The sequence below is a fragment of the Camellia sinensis genome, chromosome 2 (assembly GCF_055761805.1).
Source record: "Camellia sinensis isolate YWXY chromosome 2, ASM5576180v1, whole genome shotgun sequence".
NCBI classification, from domain to species: Eukaryota; Viridiplantae; Streptophyta; class Magnoliopsida; order Ericales; family Theaceae; genus Camellia; species Camellia sinensis.
Window position 1 is genome coordinate 208,484,627 of NC_138962.1, and position 17,674 is coordinate 208,502,300.

General features: G+C 33.6%; 1 long non-coding RNA gene and 2 pseudogenes across 1 annotated transcript; 2 read left to right on the plus strand and 1 right to left on the minus strand.

Annotated features, from left to right (window-relative positions):
* The first annotated feature begins 7,901 nt into the window (after positions 1 to 7,901).
* LOC145820580 (uncharacterized) lies at positions 7,902 to 9,785 on the plus strand. Its single transcript, XR_014362394.1, has 2 exons — positions 7,902 to 9,200; positions 9,473 to 9,785. It is a non-coding gene; the product is annotated as an uncharacterized LOC145820580 (long non-coding RNA).
* A 267-nt stretch (positions 9,786 to 10,052) lies between these two features.
* Positions 10,053 to 14,718, minus strand: LOC114280027 (two-component response regulator ORR26-like; annotated as a pseudogene).
* A 900-nt stretch (positions 14,719 to 15,618) lies between these two features.
* LOC114280028 (small heat shock protein, chloroplastic pseudogene) lies at positions 15,619 to 17,222 on the plus strand (annotated as a pseudogene).
* The last annotated feature ends 452 nt before the right edge of the window (positions 17,223 to 17,674 follow it).

Here is a 17,674-nt window from a genome sequence, read left to right on the forward strand (position 1 = left end):
TTAACGTGATTTTTTACGGGCATATAGTCTCGACGAGTTCTACATATTGCACGGTTCAGATTATCAAAACGGAACCCTTAGTGGGCCCCCAAGGGCCTAATATTACCATCAAACTTTGTGGCTTTACATATGTAATTTTTTTTTTTTGCCCAAAAAGTGTATGACCTACCTTCTTGCTAGGACAGTACGACTGACAGTGTAATGAAAACTTTTGCATTACAAAAATGTATAAAATATTTTTTTAATATTTTTTATTTATAAATAATAATGACTTTTTTTCTTTTTGTATAACTTTTTAACTTTTTAGAACTTGCCAAATCTAGTCTTAATATTCTCACCTAATATTTACATAATTTTTTAAAACTAATAAATTTGGTTGCTAATATATTATTATCATCTTTAGGACCAAATATTTTCGTCATTATCCATTAAAAATATTTTGAGACCAAATATTTTTATTATTTTAACAATTAAAAAGTCGGGCCCTAACTTGCTCTTTCTCACTTCAACGGTTTGCTCAATCTTCAGCCCTAAAGTTGGGAGCTCCAAGGCAGATTAGGAGCTCAATCTTCTTCAAATGTTGGCGCTTCTTTCTCTCTCTAATCGATCTCCGTAATTGACCTGTAAGAGCTCCAATTCGAACTTTCAATTTCTTATTATTTCATAGATTGAACTTTTTGTGTGTGTATATATATATCTTAATGCATGTTGGAATTGAAGAATTCTTTACATAGATTGAACTTGTGTGTGTATATATGTATTGTATATCCAATCTAATGCGTGTTGGAGATGAAGAATTGTTTTCTCGCATAGTTCGATCAATACTGTATTTCGTATGCTGTTAATTTGTTGTTTCAGTGAGTTCTCAGGTGTTACACTATCATTTTTCTTTTTTTGATTTCCAATTTCTGATTATTACATGGATTGAACTTGTGTGTGTGTGTGTGTATATATATATATATACGGCCTTCTTCTCTGTTTTCTCTCACTAAGAATAAGAATGATGAATGAATCGTCTCAGTTGGCCTTATGTATCAAACTCTCCATATGTTGTCAGATTGGGTTTATTTCTGTTTTCTCTCATTAAATCATCCTCTTCTTCGTCGATGGATTGAACTTGTGTGTGTATATTATCAAACTCTTGAGATCTTAATGACAGTAAATTGCCTACTACTCAACTAATGACAGTAAATTGCTTACTACAAGAAATATTTAGGGACTAGTTAGATTTGGTCCCTAAAAATAATCTTTTAGAGACAAATCTAAACTTATGATAATTTACTTATAAAAATCTTCATAACTTTTGGGAATTCTTATGAGTTTACTCGCAAATTTAATTACCTAAGTATATGTTTTTTTTGGGTCCCTTACCTCCCGCACGTGTACGCCTCTTCTTCATTTTTCAAAATAAAAATAAAATTACCTAAGTATATTTTTGGGGGGGGGGGTCCTGACTCAGTCTTCTGAGTCGGTACCGAGTAGTAGTTCCCAGGTGATATGATTTCGGGAAGCTGTGCTGTGTGTGGAGATTGTTTAGCTGATTTAATATTATTACTATGTTTATAAATAAAATTACCTAGAGATTTTGGGTTGTTGATATTATTAGACTTGACTGTTCCCCAATATCTAAAGTAGTAGTTGACAACTTGACACAACACAAGTATATGTTTGTAAACATTTAGTCTACAACAATTCTAGATATTAAACGTCCAAATATGGAATAGAGACTACTATGGCAAATAAAATTTTTGGATGAATATAATTTGAAAACGTATCGGTGAATGATTACTCATGAATAATAATGGTGAATCATTAGGATATGCTTGTTTTGAATTACCAGTGAAGGAAAGTAACAAATTTTTATTTTGTTTTTAATGACATTAACTAAAGTAGCAACTTAACCATGTCCCTTGTGTATGAGTTGCAGTTTTTTTGGTGATGCAAAGAGTTGAAGGATTCTTTTTCTATACTTCTTCCACAAATTGTTTCCTATAAGACTTTTGAGAAAGTCAAGAATATCATTTTACCTAACTATTTGCATCAAGGTAGCATTAACTAAAAAGCTTTTAATCATTCTGAGGAATTTTGTTTCTTATACATGATAATGCCTGATTTTGTAGCAATTAATCAGTATACTTTCAATGTTAGGATGGATTTCTTGATTTTCATGACCAAAAAATTAAAAATAGGCATAATTAAAGTTGAAAGATATATTTAGACATGTCTACATGAATTCAAGGACTTGGTGTTTTACGTAATGGAAGGTAAAGTAGATCCCCAACTTTATAAACTCCACAATAAGTGAAATCTAACAGAGTTTGCAATTTTTATTTATTAGTTGTAAATGCTTACTGCTTTTTAATCTGGGTTAGACATTAATTCAATTTTTTCTATAGGATGAAGAGGTTCTAGATGAGGTGTATGCTTCTAATGGAAGCAAACTGGCTCCAGATTATTCTAGGCCAAAGAGCAGTAAGCGATCAAAGCGGAAGCGTGCGGTATGAAAATGTATACTTAATTGAGTGTAGTTTAAGTGAGTTCTGTATATGTTAACAAATTGTATCTTAGTCAATACATAGTGGGCATTTTTTTTTCTTTACAGCTTATTTATTTAAGGTTTACTTACAAATGATGAAAATCATTCTTTTTTGTTTGATTGAAAAGACTTGCACATCCATCATGATGTTTGAAACTAATATTTATGTCAAAAGTTTTTGAGTGCTCTTTAGGGAACCTTCTACACCATATTCTTTCAAAAATTAGAAATTGTTGAACCATAAATCCCATCAATGGATCAAAGCAGCAAAGCAGGCTGTTTTACAGATGTAGAATGCTAGCTTTTGAATATTTTGATAATTTTATGCCCACCAATCCCAATATTTGAGGGCTGTGTTACATGGACTTGGCACTTTGGAGTGAAGTACCCGTGTCGACACGACACGACACGGGTGCGGGTGTGGGATCTGTGTCAGATTCGCCTATTCTCTCTCGGACACGGCTTTTTACAGACAATAAAAGAAATGAAAGAGAGAAGAGCAAGAGAGAACTTGGCCGAAGCTCCATCCAGTCGAATATCGAAGACCTCCAGTCGAACACCCAGATGACTTCGAAAAGCCTCTCTCTTTCGCCTTCTCTCTCTCCCTTGCGATCGCGATCCATCGATCGCTTTGCTTTTCTCTCCCTCTCTCTGTTGTTTTATCTTCTTGACTTTTCATATCTCTGTTGATTCATATCTATTTGTATCTATCTATACATAATAATAATAATAGTTAATAACTATTATTATAATAACTATAATAATAACTATTATTATTATATATTATATAATAATTATTATATAACATATAATATATTTATAAGATAATATATATTTATATATATTAATAAAAAAATAAATACATGTATGTAAAATCTTAGTAGCAGGAATCGTTCATCCTGCTTACGATTCTTCCTCAGAAGTGCGATTATGCGCTTCTGACTCAAATTCGTTGAAGAATCGCGATTTTGATGCAAAAGAAACGTGAATCTGATCATGAATCTGTCTTCTTCTCAATCGGAGCTCCATCGTTGGCCATCGCAAGACCTACATAGGCCATCGCAGACTTCTCCCTTTCTCCTTGCTGGTCTTCGCGAGTCGCACACAAGCCATCGCGACTTCTCTCTCCTCTTCACTGGTCTTCACGCGACGCCTCTCTCTGTGATCTTCTCTTCTCAGATTAAAGATATATATATATATATAATACGTATTATGTATATATATTTGTTTTTATAAATATATGTTTTTATTTATATATTATATATAACTTTTATAAATTATATATACATCTGTTTTAATTTATATATTATATATTATCTTTATAAATTTATGTGTATTTATTTATATATTATATTTATTGAATTAATGTTATTATGCTATTTTTTTAAGAAAATAATATAAAACAAAAAAATTTTAACAAAATTTTTTTAGAATAAATAGATAAAATTAACAAAATTTTTTTAGAATAAATAGATAAAAAAGTAATAAAAATATTTTAGAATAAATTAAAAAAATTCTAATAAAAGCATGTAATTAGAATATTTTAACATATAATTTTTATACTCCCTTCGTCCCAAAATATTAGTCCCTTATTCCATTTTTCATTGTCCCAAAATATTAGTCCCTCTTCAAAAATCAAGTACAAAAATAATATAAATTTCCTATTTTTCCCTTTTTTTAAATTAATAAACAATATAAAAAGTACAATTATGACATTGATATTTCCAAAAAATGTACTATCAAAAGGATAATTTTGGAAAATCAACTTTTTTTCAAATGCAATAATTGTACTACCAAAAAAAGTTGGATTCCCCAAAAGGGACCATATTTTGGGACGAAGGGAGTAATTCTTATTTATTTATAACATATATAGTCCCATAAAAAATATAATCTTACAATATATTTTTATATATTATTTGAAATATATACAAACACTCCCAACTAACGATTCTTGAAATATCTACGATTCCACGCTCTCGCTCCCGCTCCCGCTCTCACTTCGTGCAACTGTGTAAGATAAAATAAAAAAATTAATTGGAACACATTATTTAAAAAATATAATAAATAAATAAAATAATTAATGTATATTAAAATTAAAAAATTTATAAAAAAATTAAAAAATTTGCTGTGTCCCCTGCCATGTCATTGTTCCCATTTTTTAGAAATTGTCATGTCCCGTACTTAGTTGCAGGAATCATGCAACCAGGTGATGAATCTTCGTAAGAAATGCGATTCCGTGTTTCTTAGAAAGAAACGTGTAAGAATCGCGTTTCTATAGAGAGAGAAACGCGATCCTGTCCAAGATGGGATCGTTGGTGGCTATGAACAAAAACCCTAGCTTGTTGGTCAACAAAGAGACAGAGGAGAAAGAAGGTGAAGAAGAACTTGAACGTCGTCTCTGGGTATGTCCTCCTTTGCTTCATTTTTCTTCTTCTTTCATCAGTTCGAAGGTCGTCTCTCTCTGTGTGTTTTTCGTCTGTGTCGCAGTTCGTCTCTCTCTGGCAGATCGTCTTTCTCTCTCTCTCTCTCTCTCTCGCGCGCGCGCGCGCGCGCAGATTGTCTCCTTGCTGATCGTCGTCTCCTCTGCCTTCGTCTTTGCCTTCTGTCTTTGTCTCACTCACGCTCTCTCTCTTTCTGGCCTTTTGTCACGATATATATCTAATATAAGTAATATATATATATATATATATATATAAAAGATGAAACATATATAATCTTTATATAAATACATATATATTTAAAAAATAAAAAAAAATCAACACATTATTATTTAATATATATCATCTATATACATATAAATATATAATAAAAAAACATTAATAAAAAAATAAAAATATTAATATATATAATCTTTATAATATATATGCATAAAAAAAAACATTAACACATATAAATATAATATATATATATATATATATGAGTATATATTATACATATTAATAAAAAAGCACAAACACATATATGTAAAATAAAATTAAAAAAAATTAACAATAACACATTATTTAAAAAATATAATAAATAAATAAAATAATTAATGTATATTAAAATAAAAATATTTATAAAAAAACTTCTAATGTGTATTAAATATATATATATATATATATATATATTGTCACTCCCCGAGACGCTCCCAACCTAAGAAACTTCTATCAGCTCACGCTTCTCCGCTCCCGCTTCATGCAACTAAGGTCCTGTATCTGTGTCCATGTTCGTATGTGTGTCCGTGCTTTATAGATTTTTGTTTGTTATTTATATAATATAACTTATCTTCATATAATAAATATATATTTTTTTAAAAAAACTATTTAACGTATTCCCGTACCCGTATCCAAATTTGGATACATATCCACGTATTCTTAATTTTTAATTTTGAAGTGTCCGACCCCTAGATACACACCCGCACCCGATATTCGTACCCGAGTCCGTATAACTTAGTTTGAGGGTGTTGGTAGGGGTGTAGATTTGATACAGACCTAGCATTTGGCATCCTTGAGCTATGACAAAGGACAATTAAATAAAAGGAAGAAATAGATTATATTAAAGGACATTGCAGCTAAGTCTGCATGATGAACTTTCCCAGGCCTTCCAAATCAGCTGCAACATATAAGTCTAGCTTATGCAAAACCGTTATACATGTTGACAAATCACCCCGAATAATATTTGCTTTTCTAATGAATTTATTGTTTGAATATAGTTTCAGAAGCTACGTACTGAATTTTCCTTGGCTGCATTGAAAAAAATATTAGGAGCCAATATATGTTTTGTTTTAAATCATGTCATGAGCCATTTAAAAATGATGTAGGGGTTTTCACCAACAAATTTGCTAATTTACTATTTTAAAAAGGTCATAGAATTCAGAACGTCAAATATATTGCATCTTTATACAAGCATAACACCCTAGACACAAGATCTTTCTAACTTAACGCAAATATGTCTAACCTCCATAAACTCCAAAAAATATTCTAATAATCTGTTCCACTCATTACGTGACACAATTGCATTCATTGATTCATGGCCTTGATGGGGGACGATCATTTCCGACAGGGTTAGGTCCAGATGGTCTTTTATGATTCTTCTTCCCTTCAACTTGCTTGACATTATTCGTCTATTCAATTAGATATTTATTCATGTAGAATATATTTTGCACTACATGAAACAGAAAGGGAGAGAATACTCTTTATACTTACCCAAGCGGTGAAAATTTGTCCATTGGTCTGCCTTGATCCGAGTTTGTAAGTCTGAGCTTGAAATCAACTATACATGGATCGCAATTGCAAAGGTAAGCTTCATTAGCATTTTTGCTTCTTTAAAGCAATTCATATATTATGTTTATATTTGTTTGCTTCCCTCTTATTTTGGTTTAAACTAAAAAGACGTTATAATGTACTTTGCAAATGAAAAGCATTACATTCGATAATGAGTAGGAAGAGAAGACAAGGGTGTCTTGTCTGATCGTGTAGCTTGAACCTTGGTATGGCATTGATATGCTGTAAGTAGAAGCCATAGTAAGAGAAGATGGATTAGCATCTGTGCTCTCCTCATCTGGGGCTTGAGCTTGAGCTTTGGTTTCAATGTCAAAATGGGATATAGATATTGAGAGTCTTTGGTCATAGTGGCTCAAAAAAGAGAAGTTGGAACACGTATATGTTAGGTAATGATGACTAAACTTGAAAAAGCATGGAATGTTTGTTAATGGTGCTTGGGATACTACTTCAATGAAAATTTTGAAAGTTAGTTGAGTTTGGAACTTGGTTGTGCCAAAATAGAATGTCACCATTGGAGTGGTATAGCAAAAAAATGGCTTATTTTATTATTTATTTATTTTTGCACTATAGCAAGCCAAAAAATGGTTTTTGCCTTGCGCCATTGAAGATGCTCTAATGGCAAAGTGATAAATTTGAAATGCCATGGATGCTTTGCTTTTCTATTAAAACTAACTATTGTTTTATTTTTATTTATTTGTTCTATTCTTTTTCCCGCAATTTTAGCAATCTGATTCATAAAATTGAATTCCCAATCCAAGTAAAAGAAATCTGATTATTATTTTTAGATAACTATGAATGGCAATATATTAGATATAACAACCACAACTAGCTGAGTCCTATTTAATGAATTAGGAATCATTTAGAAACACAAATATCATGAATACATATATAAGTAATCATGAATGCAAGGGCGTCATCTATGGTTTACTTTTCATTTGGATTGTATTTCTAAATATGATCTTACAATATAACTTGATTTTGATGTATTGGTTATCTCCAGCTATTATGCTCCCAAAAAGACAGATTTGGGAATTGGGGACCATCTTTTGGTTTGTATTCTTTTTGCTCTAGATAAGTACACTAAAGTTTGATCAATTTAATAGTTCATCATGACTCAAGCTGGTTCTCTTTGAGATACTCAACATAATATTGACTTAACCTAAAATCTTGTTTTCTATATCCTTGTCCATAACAGTTCTTATGGGAACTTAACTTTAATAGAAACCATATTTATGCAATTTTATGGAGGTTGTTGACTAAAAATGGGCCGACGAACAACACACAGCTTTGTTGTGACCTAAATTGGTTTTTGCACAAATGCATTTGTTTAGGCTATCAATTTTGTGTATTTTTTGTTTTGGGAAAGTTTTCACTTATCAATTACAGATTTCCTGAATTATATGCTGCTGTTTGTTATGGTAAGTTTCTACTCCTTTCTGGTATCTAAATTTGAGCTGAACTCAAATTTGCTATCTTTGGCAATTGCATATTTTTCTTTATTAATTTCATGTTTTACAAGGAATTAAATTTGATTGCATAACTTCCTAGTGGTGCAAGTCACCTTGTACAGTAGATAGACCTACCATGTTACACCTTCTTGGTGCTTTTAGCAGATTGCCTTCCCTATGAAAAGCAAAAACTACAATGTTGGATTAGATTTATAAACATAATTTTCTAGAAGCTTGAAGACATCATAAAACAACATATACAAATATTTTTGTTTTATTTACTTGTTATTATCATTATTTTTTTTTATAGCTCTGGTATCTATCTCTGTGATCCATGGTTCAAGAAATTGGCCAGTACATACCAGTTTGTGGGCCCTCTAATTTGAATACACCCCGGTTTACTGTTGGGATAAAAATTGCAAGTGAATCAGCTGATTTGCAATACGTATCACTATGAATTGGAATTTGATAGTGGATCATAGCCAAATCCGTCCGGTTCATTAGACATCTCCCCTACCATAGTTAAAACTGACCATGGATATGGCTATTTTGTTATGTAACTTTGTGAACAATACAGGTGATAGGGTGTCATATAAAAACATTGATTCATAATTTTGAAAACATGATTCATTTTATGGTTTGGTTTAGTTTGCAAACTTCTAAGAGTGTCTTAATTGTTTCCCTCATTCCTGCTACAATTCATGCACACACAAATTGGTCTTCCTTTTCATTTTAGTTTGATATTTTAACATTGTAATCCTGACCTGGCTTGCTGATCCAGATCCTTACAATTAATTATCGTTCTGTGCTTTTGATCCTTCCACAGACATATACCTAACAGTTGTTTTGATTGATTGGCAGAATGGAATGCATTCTCTTTGTCCAGATGTATGGTCTGAGCATAGAAGGTGGCTGTTGATGTCAATGATCTGTCTCAATCCGTTAGCGTGTGTAAGTTTGAAACAATGATCATACACAAATACACTGTTAGGATGTGGTTGGTGTCTCATTAGTTCTCCTTGAACAGATTATGTACCATTTTTACTTTTAGTCACCTATATGAATGAGTATTGAGATGAAGCCTTGAAATCATTGTAGCCAGAATAGATGTATGATAATATTGAGATTTTACTAAGCGATTGACAAATCGTGATGAGTATTGTGCAGTAGAGCTCTACATAACTAGGTAACTCTCTAATGTTTATCACATTTTTCTTCTCTAGTGTCAATGAAGATGAAGGAATGCCAGGCAGAAGTAGATTGGGCAGGAAGGGGAAATTTTGGTTTTAAATAATTGTGTCCCTTTCTACCTTAGGGAGCTTTGGTGTTTGTGATGCTGACGAGGAGTCCTTTGATAAAAAGTATAAGAAGTTTCGCTGTGACATTGCCCTGCTTCCTCATAATAGCAACAATTATCTGTTGATAGAGAATTACTTGATATGTCAATTTTTGGAAATTTTGAATTTGAAAACTTTGAATATACTCAGAGCTATGTACTCATTATGATTTGGTAATAGAGTGTCTTTGATTTGTGGATGTCAAATTTTTTCTTTTTTTATTTATTTTATGATTGGATGACATTTAATTTTGGTGCATTTTTAGCTATCCCAACTTCGATTTTTAGCGACGAAAATGTGTTGTAGAGAAAGTTATTTGTCTTTTAGGGACCAAATATCGTTGTCATTAAAAATGTCATCATTTTGTTTTTCGCGACCAAATTGAGACATTTTATGACGGAAGTATTAGCGACCAAATGTTTAGTCTTGTAAAATCAAATATTTTGTGACAATATAAAATTGGTCGCTAATTGTCATTTTCAGCGACATTTTCAAAAATTCGTCGCTAAAGACTTTACTAGGCGCATTTTTTGTGATTTTTTTAGTGTTGAATTTTATTTTGTCACAAAAATCATTTAGAGACCAAAATAATGGTTTTAGTTTGGTTGCCAAAAGTCTTATATGTTGTAATGGAGGATCGGGAATATCATGAACCGGAGCTTTCTTGGGTTCTGCCATTGGCAATGAAACAATACCTTTTAGATCACCTTCGTGGATTTTGGGATCGACATTCTGGACAAGAGTCTTATTGCTAGATATTTCATAGATCTCGCTAGCAGCATCACTTTGTTGCATATTGATCGAATTCTAAAGGCCAAGACTTGCAGCAGCGTCTCTTGAAGATAAATCCAATTGCTTTACCCCACCAAACAAAGCCTTTAGCCCGTTTTCCTTCTGTAACCTACTCAAGTAGAGGCGGTATTTTTGTACAATGAAAATATCTGTCAAATTTCCAGTGAGTATCGAATAGATAGCATATTTCCCTTCAATCTTCAGAGCTATCATTCGAACACATGTACTTAATTTTAATTTTAATGGAAGAAGATATCATTCACAGAATGAGTGCGGTCTATCATAGATGGTGAGCTTAGTAATAAAATCTACTTAAGAAAGGCACAAGTGGAATTAGGGAGACATTTATATAAAATATGAGAACCCGTAATATCAGATAATTAGGATGAAGCACAATACTACTCTCCAAAGACAACCAATGTAAAAAGTTAACCAACAAAACATAAACAGGTTCTTAAACCCACTCCCCAATAGCACTCAAAACCCGCTACCCCCTAATCACGAATGTCAAAATATATGAAACAAACCAATGCGATTGTCAATATATATATTTTCATCACTAACACCTCCCCATGTCGATAGTTAATTCCAGCTAATATTTGAGCAAGAGTTACGAGTATCACCTGCAAGTGGCTAGCAACATTTTCTCTTGTCAACCATGGTATGTTCATCAAGTCAAGAATTTTTTTAGGACTAACTCCTGCCAAACAAAGATGAAAATCATCACCTTCTAGAACACAACAGCCGAATAACAGAAAACCAATTAGATTGCAAACAACTATAACTACAGAGTTGCACCTAGGAGGTCAAGGGTTCGAATTCCCTTCACCTGCATGTGGGTCTTCTCTCCCACTTAGTTGTAACAATTTACCAAAAACAAAAACGAAAAGAAAAAAAACAAAATAGAATCAGTAGGACTTCTGATTCCCACTTTAAAGGAAAGGTCATAATAAACTCACTATCGAATCCAATCTGATTTACAGCTTTGACAAATTTCTGATGCAGATCGACAGTCCAAACTACTCTAGCTTTCTTCATTGAAGAAGGATCAACAAAGTCTTTGTCGTCATGCCTGTTTTCAGCATCTTTTCTTTTTTTTCTAAAGTCAAGTCACCTTCACCGAACAACTACCCATCATCAGGTTGGTCTGATCCATGTCTCATCATCTAAGTTTCTTTATAGCCTTTGTTAGAATAGTAGAGAGAGAGAGAATAAAATGTATTGTATTGAATGATATGTCTTATACAATAGAAGGCTTGTGTATATAGGCTGAGAAAGAGTATCCTACTAGAAATCTAACTATGAGAAAGAGTATTCTATAAAAGACCTAACTATGGCAATACCTAATATATCTAGGAAATCAATACCTAATATATGTAAGAATATATACTATATATACGTTAACATACTCCCTCAAACTCAAGGAAGATAAACATCTTGAGTTTGGAGACAGAAACTAAAACATAAAATAAAACTAAATAAAATAAAAGGCAAATAGATTGCAAAATCCGAACGGGAACACAAGGGCATTTGAAATAGATCAGAGGCTGGAACTAAAGCCAGGAGACAGTTTATGGTCGTGTCGAACCATTGTAGAAACTGGTTGAAACTAATGCCAGGACAATTTAAGGTAATGTCGAACCGATATAGAAACTGGCTAGAACTAATGCCAAGAGACAGTTTATGGTTGTGTTGGACCATTGTAGGAACTGGCTGGAACTAATGCCCGGACAGTTTAAAGGGGTCATGCCGAACCGATGTAAGAGCCAACTGGAATAATTGTCGACACAATTTAAAAGGGTCATGTTGGACCAATGTAGGATTTAACCGTAATCAATGTCGGGACAGTTTAAAGGGGTCATGCCAGACAGATGTAGGAGCTAACCGGAATCAATGTCAGGATAGTTTAAAAGGGTCATGTCGGACCGATGTAGGATCTAACCGGAATCAATGTCGGGATAGTTTAAAGGGGTCATGCCGAACTGATGTAGGAGCTTACTAGAATCAATGTCGAGACAGTTTAAAGGGGTCATGCCGGATCGATGTAGAAGCTAACCGGAATCAATGTCAGGACAGTTTAAAGGGGTCATGTTGGACCGATGTAGAGAACTGATGTTGAACTAGCAAGCGTGGCACACACATAACTTATGACATAGTGCTGAATGATAATGGCAACAAATGACTGGGTGTGCCAGGAGACAGCTTGGATGATACACCAGGGAGCGAGTTTGGTGGTGCGCCAGAGAAAGTGGCTTGGATTGTGCACCAAAGAGGGGCGGCTCAGGTTGTGGGCCAGAGAATGCAGCTTGGATTGTGCGCCAAAGGAGGCGGCTTGGGTGGTGCGCCAAGGGGCGACTTAAGTTGTGCGCCACAAGGGACGGCTTAAGTTGTGCGCCATAGGAGACGGCTTAGGTGGTTTGTATGGTGTATAACCATACTCACCATGATATAGTATTATCCCCCCTCAAACTCAAATAGGTTGGAAGAGAGAAACCAATTTGAGGGTGAAGTAGAGGAAAAGATAGAGTGAAGAAAAAACTGTATTGCGAGTAAAAAAATATGATAGAGATATTTGGAGTAGGAATAAATAGCGGACAAAAGGAAGAGATCACCACGAATCAATACTAACAGGAAAATATGACAGCGGAATAGGTTGAGGTCCGGCAGTCGGCCAAGGCAAGGCTGCTGCCCGTCGGTGAAGCGAAGAATACCAAGAGCTTAACCTATAGCTCTGATACCATGTTAGAATAGTAGAGAGTGAGAGAATAATATGTATTGTATTGAATGATATTGTATTGAATATTTATATTATACAATAGAAGGCCTGTATATATAAGCTGAGAAAGAGTATCCTACTAGAAATCTAACTACAAGCAAGAGTATCCTATAAGAGACCTAATTATGGCAATATCTAATATATATAAGAAATCAATACCTAATATATGTAGGAATATATACCATATATACGTGCCTTCATGACCTTCAATATCTCTCACTTCATGTATCCTCTTTCTAAAGACATGTTGCCATATATGACGTAGTTCTTTCATTCTTATAGGCTTGAGAAGATAATCACATGCTCCATGTTGGACACCTCTCATTACTTTGCTTGTTTCCCTGTCAACAGACATCACTGCAAAGATTAAGAATGTAAAAGCCTTAGAAATAAAAGTTTCAATAGACATGAATGGAAGAGAACAAGAAAATCTAGCAATCACAACAAAGCTTCAAATATTAATCACAAGTACTGACTGATGACAAGAAGATCCATCTCAAGACCAACATGCTCAAGAAGCTTGAACCATTCATGTCAGGCATGTTGACATCACTGATTACGATGTCAAATCCATCTTTTCTTTCATGAAGTGAGTTCAAGCCCTCTCTTGCCAAACAACATGTAGTCACTGAAACACAAAAAAAGTAGCATAGAAAAATTATAAAATGTCAGCAAGTACAGACATTAAGCATTTTCATCACCAAAGAAATGATGAAAGAAGAATGAAAGAAAGAAAGATGTCCGGTCAATAAAGATCATTCATTGAACAAAATGAAATATGTGGAGGACATGGGAAGTAAATCCACATCTTTTGAGATCAAGGATGCTTCAGTGTTCATCCACGATCAAGCATTTCCACACCAAAGACAGGTTGTGATAGTTTGATCGATATGTTAGATGCTCTGCCCAGCTCCCACCGGGAAATATGGTCCAATATGGCCCACCCCAACAGTCAGTGTCCCCTTGGGCTCCAACCCAAAAGGCACCTCCAAGTTAGAAGTGTCAAGTGCCTTCTTATTCAAATCTAGTTTAATTTGTTTTTTCTATTGAAATTATAATCAAAATTTTCTACATAATTAACATGTTTTAAAAAATCATAAATTTTAACTATTAACTTAAATGAAATAATGAAATTGAAACTGAATTAAAAATATAAAGACCAACATTATTTAAATTGAAATTATAGTGATTAAAGTACATCTAAGTAAAATTATAATTGTAAAAAGTATAATTTATCTAATCGAAACCATAGTGATAAAAATACATTGAAGCAAAACTACAATGGTAAAAAGTATAATTTTATTATTTAATTATTGGGAATGCATTAATATCTAGGGGATTTTTTTTTTAAGATCCCTGGTATTAAGATTTTATAGCATAAAGGACACCCAACATTGTCATAATGTCTATGGTCTTTCAACATCGATCTAGAGAAAATTCGACCCAAGAAAAATTCTCTCAACAGAAATTCTGGAAATTTTTCTGGACCTCCCAGAGATTTTCTCTCCAAAGATATTCTGGGAATTTCTTTGCACTTCCTAGAGAATTTCTCTGGACCTCCCATAGATTTTCTCTCTAGAGAAATTCTCTCCAGAGAAAAACCAGACTGTAAGCCATTTAGACGACAACAAACTAGAGAAAATTGAACAACCACCATTTTGACCAATTTTCTCTAAGTACCAAAGAAATCCAAAGAAAACTGTGTAGAGAAAATTTGTGTAGCTTTGTGTGGTTCTATCTAGAGGAAATTGTGTTAGAGACAATTTGTGTGGCTTTGTGTGGCTCTATCCAGAGAAAATTGTGTAGAGAAAATTTTTGTGGCTTTGTGTGGCTCTATCCAAAGAAAATTGTGTTAGAGAAAATTTGTGTGGCTTTATGTGGCTCTATCCAGGGAAAAATGCGTGGCTTTATGTGCCTTTATCTAGAGAAAACTGTGTAAAGAAAAATTGTGTGGCTTTGTGTGGCTCTATCTAGATAAAATTGTGTAGAGAATTTGTGTGGCTCTATCCAGAGAAAATTGTGTAGGGAAAATTGTGCGGCTTTGTGTGGCTTTATCCAGAGAAAATTGTGTAGAGAAAATTTGTATGGCTTTGTGTGGCTTTATCCAGAGAAAATTGTGTAGAGAAAATTTGTGGATAGAGTCAAAGAAAATTTCTCTGAGTTCACAAATTTCTCTAGCTCTATTCACAAAGAACTTCTCTGACTTTGTGTAATATGTAAGCCAATAATGCAATCTTTACTAACAAACCCACAAAATAATACTGAAGCAGTCAACAATCACAAATTTCAAATAAAGTTTTCTCCACTTAAATTTAGTTCTAACAAGAAATTCTCCATGAACAGAATAGTTTGTCTTTACTCCGAATTCCAAAACTTACCAGATATTTGTGTGCTACAGCTACAATTTCTTTTGCAAAATGTAAACATCGGCCGCTTCATAGGTATATTCAGGGTGCAAATGCTCATGTGGAACCTTCTAGATGTTGAGAAGAAGATGCCCGTTCAATTCAGAGAATTTCTCTGGTCTAAACTAGAGAAATTCTCTGGATTGAAACTAGAGATATTGTCTCTATTTGCAGCAGAGTTGTATTTTTATGAATAGTCCTTGGTGATCGTACATTGATCCAAGAAACCCTAGCCTTGGATGTGTCTTCACAATCTTAAATCACATCTCATAATTGAGTTCGTGGGAGTGAGATGCCAGTTCGCAATGACTCTGGCCAGCCAACATCAAGTTCATTGAAGCCTAGCCAATTATGATCTGAGTTCACAATCAAGCTCATCCAATCTAATAAGAATTTCAGAAATAAACAGGGGTGGTGTTTGGGTCAGAAGAAAAAAAAAACACACATTTCTCAGATTTCTTAGCACTACATGAAAAATTGAATTACGAATATCAATTGAAGACTCAATAAAATAACAAGTACAAAGAATAAAACATTTTTAGATCAGAAAATTCAAATCTTCAATGGATCTACGAATATATAGAAAACCATATAGCAAAAAATTCACATAGATACAGACCTAAGCAACCACAAACATATACATATATATATAGATATAGACATAGATATAGATAGATGGATAGAGTGAAAAGGCACTTACTCCTCTCTGTCGCGAAAGAGGTCTGACTCGAAATCTTTGAAAACCTTAGAAAATGGATGGAGGAGGAGTTTGTGTATGTATATATAGTGGTCGGTCCGAAGCTGGAGGCCTTTGTCAAATTATCCGACAAGGAAGAAAACCAAACTTTAAAATCTCGAATTCAAAGATCAGTCTCTGCGTTCTTTTCTCCAGGAAGATTAGATATGGAGGGAGATGTATGGGAATGTGTAATGGACCTTAGACATCACAAAATATTATTGTGGATCTCTCCCATTACTAAAAATGAGAGAGAGACTTTAAACTAATTTTTCCTAATATCTATATAGTGTAGTTTTGACCCTTCATTATATGCAGGGTTGTGGGATAGATTTCCAACAGCAAGGACAGTGCAACAAATGATGGAAACCATGGAGAGGATGATGGAAGACCCTTTTGTCTACACCAACGGGTGGCCGTCGCCGACATTAACTGAGACCGGCGAGTACAGCGGGGGAAGGACTCCATGGGAGATAAAGGAAGGAGAGGGAGAGTACAAGATGAGATTCGACATGCCCGGTATGACCAAGGATGATGTGAAGGTCTATGTTGAAGAGAAAATGTTGGTTGTCAAGGCTGAGAAAATGGCCAAGGACGGAAATGGCCAAGAAAGTGAGGTAGAAAATGAAGAGTGGTCTGTAAAGAGCCAAGGTAGGTATAGTAATAGAGTTGCTTTAACTGAGAATGTTGAGTTTGAGAAGATTAAAGCTGAGGTTAAAGATGGGGTTTTGTATATAACTATACCTAAAGCTAGTGGCACTTCCAAGGTTTTGGACATTAATGTTCAACGAGTAGTTGAATGTATAATCAATTATTAGGGTTAATTTAGTGGTTAGATTTCCATGTTAGTGAGTTTAATATTTTCTCTCCTCCAATGTAGTGAAAAAGAGAGTAGTCTTTTCAATTTAGTATTTTGTTCTCTTTAAATATTTTGTGTTGGTTTCATTTTTATTTTGTTTTTCTAATTTTGTTTCTCATTGATTATTTAGGATGTTCATGCCTTATTTTATAATGAGTCCATGAAATTAACATTTTCAATGTATGAATGTGTACAAACTCTTTTTATATATATATATATATATAAATTTTGTGCAACAATTTTATATTATGCCTCATGGAATGTTCTGTTTTTGTTGTTATTACTTATATTTTTACTCCAGTTGAGTAGAAGTTTTGGTAGAAAGTTTCATATTCAATGAATAAACTTAAATGTGAGTAAGACTGATGAGTGTTGTAGTTTGAGTGGAAGCTAAAAATTAGGGCTGCAACTCTGGCGGGCTCAACCCGAGCAACCCGTGCCCAGCCCAAGTTTTTTTAGGGCTTGGGCAACAATATTTTGTAATCTGGACGAGCTTGGGCAGATTTTTGATGCCCGAATT